Source organism: Priapulus caudatus, unplaced genomic scaffold (genome assembly GCF_000485595.1).
Source record: "Priapulus caudatus unplaced genomic scaffold, Priapulus_caudatus-5.0.1 Scaffold299, whole genome shotgun sequence".
Classification (NCBI taxonomy): Eukaryota; Metazoa; Priapulida; class Priapulimorpha; order Priapulimorphida; family Priapulidae; genus Priapulus; species Priapulus caudatus.
This window is the reverse complement of record NW_014577360.1, coordinates 82,746-93,572: the sequence shown is the minus strand read 5'-3', so window position 1 is coordinate 93,572 and position 10,827 is coordinate 82,746. Positions and strand designations below refer to the sequence as shown.

The window sequence follows — 10,827 nt, the reverse complement described above, 5'->3', positions numbered from 1 at the left end:
TCCCTCGGAGCGTCAATCAGCGTTGTTTAAGGATACTGTTGGGGTTGGGAGGCGATTTTCGGTCGAAATTTCAATACCCACTTTATTTGATAGATCGCACCCATGTAGCACCCCGGGCAGCTATGTATACGTAGAAATTATGTATGTAATGTATTCAGCAAACGGTGGCGACAGGATGCGACGCTTGGCACGTCGCACCTTATGCCAGTATTGAATTGACAAGCGGTGACAAACGGTGACCGCGTCTTGATGCGACGCTTATAGCGTTTGGGACAACCGCGGTGACAAATGGTGACGGCCTCTTGAGCGTAGGGACAATAGTGACAATGGTGACAAGCTGGACGTTACTGGAATATTACAAGCATAACAAGTAGGATTTTACACGAGAGAAATATGTAATGTAAATCATACAATATAATACTAGTAAATATTACAATCATAACAAGTACGATTTTACGCGAGAGAAATACAAATATATTTACCTAGAATCCACAGCGGCGTGTGGCAAAGAATGGTGACGTTTGTGTGGATCTAGCTTATATGCTGCCCAGGCGAAACCGGATTAACTGATTTGGCAGGAAATTAAAACTAGATTTTTTGGCGTGAAATAGCAAGCGATGCTGTCGCGCCCGTTCCACGTCACAGCGCATCGCGTCACCTATTCTCAATACTTGCTGATTTCGATACGCGTCGCGTCACCTGGCCGTCCAGCTTGTCACCGCTATTGTCCCAACGCTCAGGAGGCCGTCACCATTCGTCACCGCTTGTCAATTCAATACTGGCATAAGGTGCGCCGTGCAAAGCGTCGCATCCTGTCGCCTCCGTTTGCTGAATACAATATATGTAGCATCCCAACAGTTCCAAATCCCCGCATTAGTAAATTTTTAACACGGGCGTTCAATCATTGGAAATTTAGAAAAATGCTAATATCTCCATTGTTAGAAATGCTGAAGTTGCTGATTTTTCAAACGCTATTTCTCGAAACTCACAACTCCAATTCCAAAGATTTTTGTTACGTTTCAATGCTAACATATCAAAAGAAAAATGATTCCCTGGAAATTTTTTTAAATATTATATTTTATAAGTTATGGTAACCGCCGCATCGCTATGATTCGTTATCCAATTGGGAACGATAGTTTTTATCTTTTCCCTCGGAGCGTCAATCAGCGTTGTTTAAGGATACTGTTAGGGTTGGGAGGCGATTTTCGGTCGAAATTTCAATACCCACTTTATTTGGTAGATCGCACCCATGTAGCACCCCGGGCAGCTATGTATACGTAGAAATTATGTATGTATTGTATTCAGCAAACGGTGGCGACAGGATGCGACGCTTGGCACGTCGCACCTTATGCCAGTATTGAATTGACAAGCGGTGACAAACGGTGACCGCGTCTTGATGCGATGCTTATAGCGTTTGGGACAACCGCGGTGACAAGCGGTGACAAATGGTGACGGCCTCTTGAGCGTTGGGACAATAGCGGTGACAAGCTGGACGTTACTGGAATATTGCAAGCATAACAAGTATGATTTTACACGAGAGAAATACGTAATGTAAATCATACAATATAATACTAGTAAATATTACAATCATAACAAGTATGATTTTACACGAGAGAAATACGTAATGTGAATCATACAATATAATACCAGTAAATATTACAATCATAACAAGTACGATTTTACGCGAGAGAAATACAAATATATTTACCTAGAATCGACAGCGGCGTGTGGCGAAGAATGGTGACGTTTGTGTGGATCTAGCTTATATACTGCCCAGGCGAAACCGGATTAACTGATTTGGCAGGTAATTAAAACTAGATTTCTTGGCGTGAAATAGCAAGCGATGCTGTCGCGCCCGTTCCACGTCACAATACCTGCTGATTTCAATACCTGCTGATTTCGATACGCGTCGCGTCACCTGGCCGTCCTGCTTGTCACCGCTATTGTCCCAACGCTCAAGAGGCCGTCACCATTCGTCACCGCTTGTCACCGCTGTTGTCCCAAACAATATAAGCGTCGCATCCAGACGCGGTCACCGTTTGTCCCCGCTTGTCAATTCAATACTGGCATAAGGTGCGCCGTGCCAAGCGTCGCATGCTGTCGCCTCCCTTTGCTGAATACAATATATGTAGCCTCCCAACAGTTCCAAATCCCCGCATTAGTAAATTTTTAACACGGGCGTTCAATCATTGGAAATTTAGAAAAGTGCTAATATCTCCATTGTTAGAAATCCTGAAGTTGCTGATTTTTCAAACGTTATTTCTCGAAACTCACAACTCCGATTCCAAAGATTTTTGTTACGTTTCAATGCTAACATATCAAAAGAAAAATGATTCCCTGGAAATTTTTTTAAATATTATATTTTATAAGTTATGGCTCTTTGTTTACGAAATTGTTGCGTTTTGAAAATCACTACAAATTTTTATACATCTTATCTTTTCAACTTATTTATTAAATTAAAGCATTTCAAAAAATTCCAGGGAACCTTTGTTAGTTCATATCATGAACAACTTATGGTTCAAAGTTTAGGTCCCAACTCTTTGCTGTTTCTGAGAAATAACAAAATAAATTTTTTTCGTGTAAATTCATAATTTTTGCCGTTACTTAATTAGTCATGATTTAAATCGAGAGCGTAGAGAGACATCTATCTTATGTAATGGATATGAGTTTGATTGAATTTGATGAGCGGTTATGTTGCAATGCCCTTTACAATGTTACCCGTCCGTACTCCCTAACAGTATCCTTAACTGACGCTTGTGTGCAGACATCATCATTGTATCCGGTGTTTCACACGCCAGTCTCAGTGCGATGTCTCTGATACACTCTCGGCTAACTGACTCCCTCTTAACCCCGCCTCATATCACTTTGGTCGGATACCATTTTACATAAGGTGTTTATTAGTTTGACTCGGGAACGACGCTGCATTGCGAGAACAGGGTCACAGTGTGTCAATGTGTCATCACAGCGTCACAGCGTCACAATGTGTCGTCACAGCATCACAGTGTGTCAATGGGTCGTCACAGCGTCACAGCGTCACAATATGTCAATGTGTCGTCACAGCGTCACAGCGCCACAGTGTGTCAATGTGTCGTCACAGTGTTACAGCGTCACAATGTGTCGTCACATCGTCACAGCGTCACAATGTGTCAACGTGTCGTCACAGCGTCACAGTGTGCCAATGTGTCGTCACAGCATCACAATGTGTCAATGTGTTGTCACAGTGTCACAGTGTGTCAATGTGTCATCACAGCGTCACAATGTGTCAATGTGTCGTCACAGCGTCACAATGTGTAAATTTGTCGTCACAGTGTCACAGCGTCACAATGTGTCAATGTGTCATTCACAGCGTCACAATGTGTCAATGTGTCGTCACAGCGTCACAATGTGTAAATTTGTCGTCACAGTGTCACAGCGTCACAATGTGTCAATGTGTCGTCACAGCGCCACAGCGTCACAGTGTGTCAATGTGTCGTCGCAGCGTCACAGCGTCACAGCGTCACAGTGTGTCAATGTGTCGTCACAGCGTCACAATGTGTAAATGTGTCGTCACGTCGTCACAGTGTGTCAATGTGTCGTCACAGCGTCACATCGTCATAATGTGTCATCTCTCGCCGTGAGCACGTAGAAATGATGGCGCGTTATTTGTCATTGGCGAGCAGAACTGTTCATCAGTCCATGGCATCGAATTTTTTATAATTAAAATCGATTATTGAAATTAATTATGGCGATGCGCATTCGGTTTGACTTCGTTCACGGCAGCGTATTGATCAGAGATGATTTGCTTTGTGCGCTAGCTGTGGTGGAGCCATGGTCGGACGCCCGCGCGTGAAACCAGCACCGCGAAATTAACGCGCTGGTCACGATGTTATAATTGCTAAATTGCTTTACATAGTAAAAGTTAAAGTACGTTGTAAGAGTTTATTACTATGTAAGCGTATACGCAATGAAACTGAGAAATGTCAAGCTGCTATGTATCGGGGCGACTTTCGCACGCTGCGCTGCGCATGTACGCTTGCTCACAACCTAAGGCGAAAGGATGAACTCACTGGACTGTTTTAATGCGGGATCTTCGGGCCCTAACTCATTTCAGATTGCGGTAACCCCCCCCCCCTATTCCCTAACTATTTAGCTGAGCCTAGGCAGGCTTATTTTGAGGTACAATATTTATATATTATCACAATTATAAATATTCTGGACACGTGAAACAACAAAAATCCACGTAAATTCTCAATTACTCGAATTCGCAATTTCCCTATTAATTGGGAGGCGGCGAGTTTGGCTCTTCTCGCGATGCTTTGTATGTGAGCAGCTGAGCGTGTGAGTGATCCCCCCATCGCTGTATAGCGCCGTTGTATAGCTGCGATAGCCCGCTAGCTAAACATTCACGCTATCGTATATTTATCCAGTAGGACTGACTCTTCTAACACCGCTGTGTAATGGACTCCACACCGGTAATGGTTGCAGCAACTATAGCGCTAATGGTATGCTAGGCTATGACAACGTATCACATGACATGCAATGCTTCCCGCGTAGCATAGCTGGTATGTTGCAGCATACATCCTGAGTAGGTGTGGGTTGGACCATATATCATACACTGCACTCTAAACAGCAGCGGGAATACTATAGACTAAGTAACTACTAAGTAACACAAATGTTGAGTCGTGGTACAAAGTAAAACAATAGTTGTGTCAAACACTGCATCCCCGCAAAGTGTATAGCAAACAATATGTTGTGGTACAACGTATCATAAATGTGTGTCGTGGGACCGTCGCGTTAACACTCTAATAATACGCGTAATATAAAGGTTACGTCGTGAGCTTTAACACAAATATTCTACCCTGCTACAACGTTAGCAAAATGTTGTGTCGTGGGACCGTAGGTTTAACACACATGTTGTATCGTGTGACTGTAGCTTTAACACAAATGCGCTGTACAACGCGAGCACGCGGGAACGTAGCTTTAACGCGATACATGAATTATTCTCGAGCAGGATCGTTCCCCGTGGAATCCCGTGGGTTGCTTCGTCTGCCGCGAGCTAACCCTTCCACATGCACGCAGGCGTTCGATGCATCGACGCTCAATGTCACTATACATAAATATTCTATTCTCCCTAACTTATCTCACTGACGGGTTGGCCTGGTGAGGAAGGCTCACATATAAGAACGAGTTCTTACGAGCGAGCTAAATAGCCCCAATTCACATAATATTCTCTCGCGCTGAATGCGTGCGTGCCTAGTGTGTGTCTAGTAGGTCATTGGCTTTGAACACGATAATGGTTATAGATTCTCTTGCGCGTAATTAAACGACGAACATCTTCGCTTTAACAATTCGTAACACGTTTGAAACGTGAGATGCAGACATGACAGATATAGCTGCAGATGTCGGTGTAAGTGTAGGTGTAGGTGTAGGTGAAGGTGTAGGTGAAGTAGATGTCGATGTAGGTGTGAGTGTAGGTGTAGGTGTAGGTGTAGATGTAAATGTAGATTTAGGTGCAGATGTAGGTGTAGACTGATGTAGGTGTAGACTGATGTAGGTGTAGATTTAGGTGCAGATGTAGGTGTAGGTGTGAGTCTAGGTGTAGGTGTAGATGTAGATGTAGATGTAGCTATAGATTTAGGTGTAGATGTAGATGTAGATGTACATGCAGATGTAGATGTAGCTATAGATTTAGGTGCAGATGTAGGTGTAGAATGTAGATGTAGATGTCGATGTAGATTTAGATGTAGATGCAGATGTAGATGTAGCTGTAGCTGTAGCTGTAGATGTGTAGATGTAGATTTAGGTGCAGATGTAGATGTAGATGTAGATGTAGATGTAGATGTAGATGTAGATGTAGATGTAGATGTAGATGTAGATGTAGATGTAGATGTAGATGTAGATGTAAATGTAGATGTAGATGTAGATGTAGATGTAAATGTAGATGTAGATGTAGATGTAGATGTAGATGTAGATGTAGATGTAAAGATATAGATAACTAGCTGGGCTACCCGGCGATGCCCGGGATAAAAAAGAAAAGAGGTAGAATTTAGTCTGCCATCACGGCTGTACTGATCTTATTCGGATTTTATAAATCTGTCCCAAGAATCTCACTTCTGTTCAGTTCTGCAGCGCTTCTTGGTACACAACATTCTTGGTCTTGCCATCTTGAGAGAGGATGTAGAGGCTGTCTGGGTTACCCACCCTAGAGCACCCCACATAGAGCTGGCCATGGGAGAACACTGGCTCACTTAGGTTGAGTCCAACCACCTTGAAGGACTGGCCCTGGGCCTTGTTGATGGACATGGCAAAGCTCAGCTTGACTGAAAACTGCAGCCTCTTGAACTGAAATGGCAGGTCTGATGGGATGAACGGGATCCTTGAGATGAAGACATTTTCGCCCTTGCCCTTGCCTGTCATGATTTTGGCTTCGATGACTCCGGGCATGAGCTGCTTCACTGTGAGCCTTGTGCCGTTGCAGAGCTTGGGAGCATCCAGGTTGCGCATTAGCATTATGAGCACGCCGACCCAGAGCACCAAGTTGTGTGGTGGCAGACTTTTCTGCTGCGCTAGGATTCCTCTTTACTTTTCTGCTGCAGTGCGCTACTATTTTTACGTTCCGCGTATGAAATTGAGACTCAATTCCATACTTTCGGATGGATCCATCATTTCCGGGTTTGAAAATAAAAAAATTTAAAAATGGTTAAATTTTCAGCCAAAAAGTGGCCAAAAATCATATTTACCTACAAAATGGACCGAAAAGGTGGAGTTATCTTTTTTTCCCCTTATTTTTCCCTTTTTTTGCTATTTTTTTGGCCTAAAATGGTCGTCGCGTCATGCTGATTCAGAATATATATGGTGTTGAGGGTCACTTCTTACGGGTCTCGAGAAGATAGACGGACAGACAGATAGACAGACAGACAGACAGACAGACAGATAGACAGACAGACAGACAGATAGACAGACAGACAGACAGAGCCGGCCATTTATGTAGGAGATTTACAACGGCGTAAGCAATTTATAATACAAAATAGAATCACGTAGCATTTCATGAATATATTTATACTACGATAGCATAATCGAATTAAAAAACGTATTGATTTTTTTGACGTAGTATCTTGCACGCATTGCGTTCTAATTTATTATATTGGATTATTTTCATCGATGTAAAAACGGAATGAAGAAAAAAACTGATCGACCAATTATTCGATAAGCATACGGATTAGCGATCCGTCTATTTAGAATATCTTAATTATGCTCAAACCATTTTGACTACAGCGGAGAGTGCGTCGGTCACTGGGAATTGCGGGCAAGCCATCAACGACCGCAGTCTCGTCCTGATGCTCGGAACAAATTATACGAAAACATGGGTGATTGACAAACAACCTTAATTTGTTCGCTCTCGCAAATCCGCGGCACATCAGCAGAGCGTGTTGGCGCGTTACGGTATGGTCGGATTCGTCGTTGCTTATCTAGCGGAGATTGTGATACGGTCGATGCCAGAGCCTCTCCATATCTTCCTGCCTCATTCGCTTCTCTCTTCACCATTTCTCTTGTAATACACACACTCACACACACACACACACACACACACACACACACACACACACACACACACACACACACACACACACACCAACACACACGACACACCACACACACACATACTCTCTGCTCTTTCATCTCGTTTGTTCCTCTTTGCTGTGTGTGTGTGTGTGTGTGTGTGTGTGTGTGTGTGTGTGTGTGATGTGTGTCGTGTTGTGTTGTGTGTTATGTGTGTCGTGTGTGTGTGTGTGTGTGTGTGTGTGTGTGTATGCATGCGTGCGTGCGTGCATGTGTGTGTTCGTCGGTACCAAATATTTTCTGGTCGTTTTACGATAGAACAGAGGGGAGCGTGTGAGTTTGTTGTGTAGGCTTACGTTTCCGTAGCCGGTACTCTTCTCTTCGAGACCTGAAACTTTGACTTCAACTAATACTAAAACCTGCCATTTCTTGGAATATAAATTTTATTACACACACTTAAATCATATATGCATTAAAATTGCTGCTGTTGCCTAGATGTGGCCTCCAGTCGGCTATATCATCGTGGTATGATGCGGGCAAACAGCAATTAATCGGTCTATTTGTAAAGCTGACGTGCGCGTCGTCAAACCCGTATACGTCATTATAGATTGCTAACCCTACCAAATGGATTTATATTAAGCGTAGATTGATTATTTATTATTTTAAGGAGACAATACCAAATAGTGTAACTAGCGACGACTGTGCGCACAGCGCGTGGACTGGGCTGGTTAATTTACGTGGATTCCCTTGTTAGATAGCATATATAATATATATAAGCAGCTCGCTCTCATTTTTCACGTTCATTCGCAGCGCCCTTTAGATTCTCGTTCGGCGTCCCGTGAGCTTCATCTAGATGGCTTGGAGATTACGTCAGGGGAATCCCGATCCATCACAGGCTCGGCAATCAGCGATAGTGTTTACGCCATGTAACTCGTCAGTGTTGTCACTGGTTGCGCGTGGTTGCGCGCGCAGTTCCTCGTCCCGTGCGCCAAGCTTATCAACCTCCCTATACGTGCACCACATTACACACGCGTCCGGGGGCTCTTTGTTATAAAACACGTGAATAAAATAGTGGTGTTTTTTTAATAAAACGCAAAAAAAGGTTGCGTACAACTTTTTTACTTGAAAAGAACAACGCACTTTTAAACGTCAATTACAGGTGCGCAATTGTATGAACATAAACCTAGTTTTTAAATGGACATAATTACGGCTTTTAACCTGACGTACGTAGAAAGTATCAAGACATTTTTATTACTTCGAAGAGGAGCTAACAACTGCGTTTTACCAGCTATAAGAAAATTGTATCAACAATATTTCTGTCAGTTCCACAATAGGTTTACCAACAACAGCATTACCAGTGCTAAACAATTGAATAGCAACGATGTTTTGACTGGTTTTGATTAAAAAACTAATTCTTACTCGCGTTAAAAATAATATCGTAGAAGCAATAGTTTATCCGGCCTGAATAGATTATACAAATTATATTCCCGCTTCCTCCAAACAGATATTAATAAGTAAACTTTTACCGGCTCTAAATCGGTATTTATAACATCATTGTTATCTGCCATAAATAAATTGTAACGAAATGCACAGTATCGCTGACGCATGCTTTCGCTAAAATGCGCAACAGCGACGAAATATTCTCTCCTTCAATATGCACGATGGCATATAAAATGTCCGTAATGCGATATTGGTGTCAGCCATCGACAATGTGTATACACATATAATTCCCACGACAGCGTGCAAAACTGCGACCGTGTGTTTGGAACGCTGTCTGCGTGTAATACATGGTATCGCGAGCTGACTAGATAATAACTATATACCCGCGCAATACACGACTTTTGGCTGGTAAATAATGTTTAGCGAATAATGTGTATATATACAGTTATGTAAAGAGCGCAGATGTTGGAAATAAAATGTATTGATAGGTTTCAAACGTAGCACTAAACGAAATATAGGAGCGAAACGGAGAGAGACCAGCGCAGCTGATATCAGAATGCACCAATGCAACCATACCTATTATATTATATACAGTGTACTCTGGCTTCAACAACTTCGCGTCTGCGCTTCGCGCTTTTCACGAGTGTCTTTTCGGGCTCATTTCGTACCCTCTAATTGGGGAATCATCACTGCTCGTATACAAAGCTCACTGTGGGCATATATGACGCGTGTGCTTGCAGCGGCGTAGCTTGAGTAAATTCCTAGTTGGTGAAAGGAGGAAAATGGCGGCGCAATTAATGACGAAGGAAAATTCTTTTTGAAAAGGTTTCAAGGTGTAAACAACTTATAGTTCATGGATAGGTTGAAAGTATAATCTTGTACTAAGCTTCACCACGGTTAGTTCACAGTTATTTACATTGATTACGCCTACTATTTTATGTTTCGCTCGAGTCCAAGCAGCAGCTACCCCAATGTAAGGGCGCTGCACCGTGACAGCCGTGCTTGCTAACCAACGGCAAGTAAAATCAGTTGAGCGTGATGAGGCGCATTAGAGTCTGTCGTTATCCCGTTCGTTTTCCCGATCGTTATCCTGGTTTCGGAAGCGTTAACTGCGGAGACTGGGAATGTGCCGAGATGTGTGTGATCTGGATGCTTCGTTTTCGTGGGCTAGCTGCCAGGTTTTTAAAGTGAGTCAAGATTTACAGCTAGGCGAACTCGAAAAGACACGACTGCATGATCAGCACTTGCACACGACGCGCGGAAGAGTTTGTCGCGCGGAAGCCTCGAACAAAATTGTCACAAGCTAGTGTGAAAATCGCTAGGCCTGCATCTATTGGGTTTATTCTACACTAGGCAGTCATACAGACTAGTACGTGTAAAGCGGGAAGGTCGGGACACACATGAAAGTCGTTTTCTTCCCCTACACATTTATTCACAGCTCAGCTGAGGATAAACGACTGCAGTTACCAATGTTAAGCGCCTGGCGTAACGATATATGCTTGTGTGGTGGTGTTTGCTAGTAGAGCGAATCCGAACTAAATGGTACACTAGGCTGCAGTAAAAATGCAGTGATGCCATCAATCGCATACAATACAAAATCGCAAACTAGCACCAGGACTATGTAAAAATTAGCGTGAAGAAAACAAACGCCCATATTTTTTGCAGTGTGCATGCTCTGTTAAAAGGATGGTACAAACATTTACGGCTTCCCAGCAATGCTAACCCCGTTTATAGCAGTGTCTTGCTCTATCGGTCGCGGCCTAACTGAACCGTAAAGGCTAATACATAAACACACACACGCACACACACACACACACACACACACACACACACACACACACACACACA

At 43.1% G+C, this 10,827-nt stretch overlaps 1 protein-coding gene across 1 annotated transcript in view; it reads left to right on the top strand.

The window, feature by feature from the left end:
• Positions 1 to 10,827, top strand: part of LOC106808721 — a 48,031-nt gene that overhangs the window by 1,384 nt on the left and 35,820 nt on the right. The window lies entirely within an intron of this gene.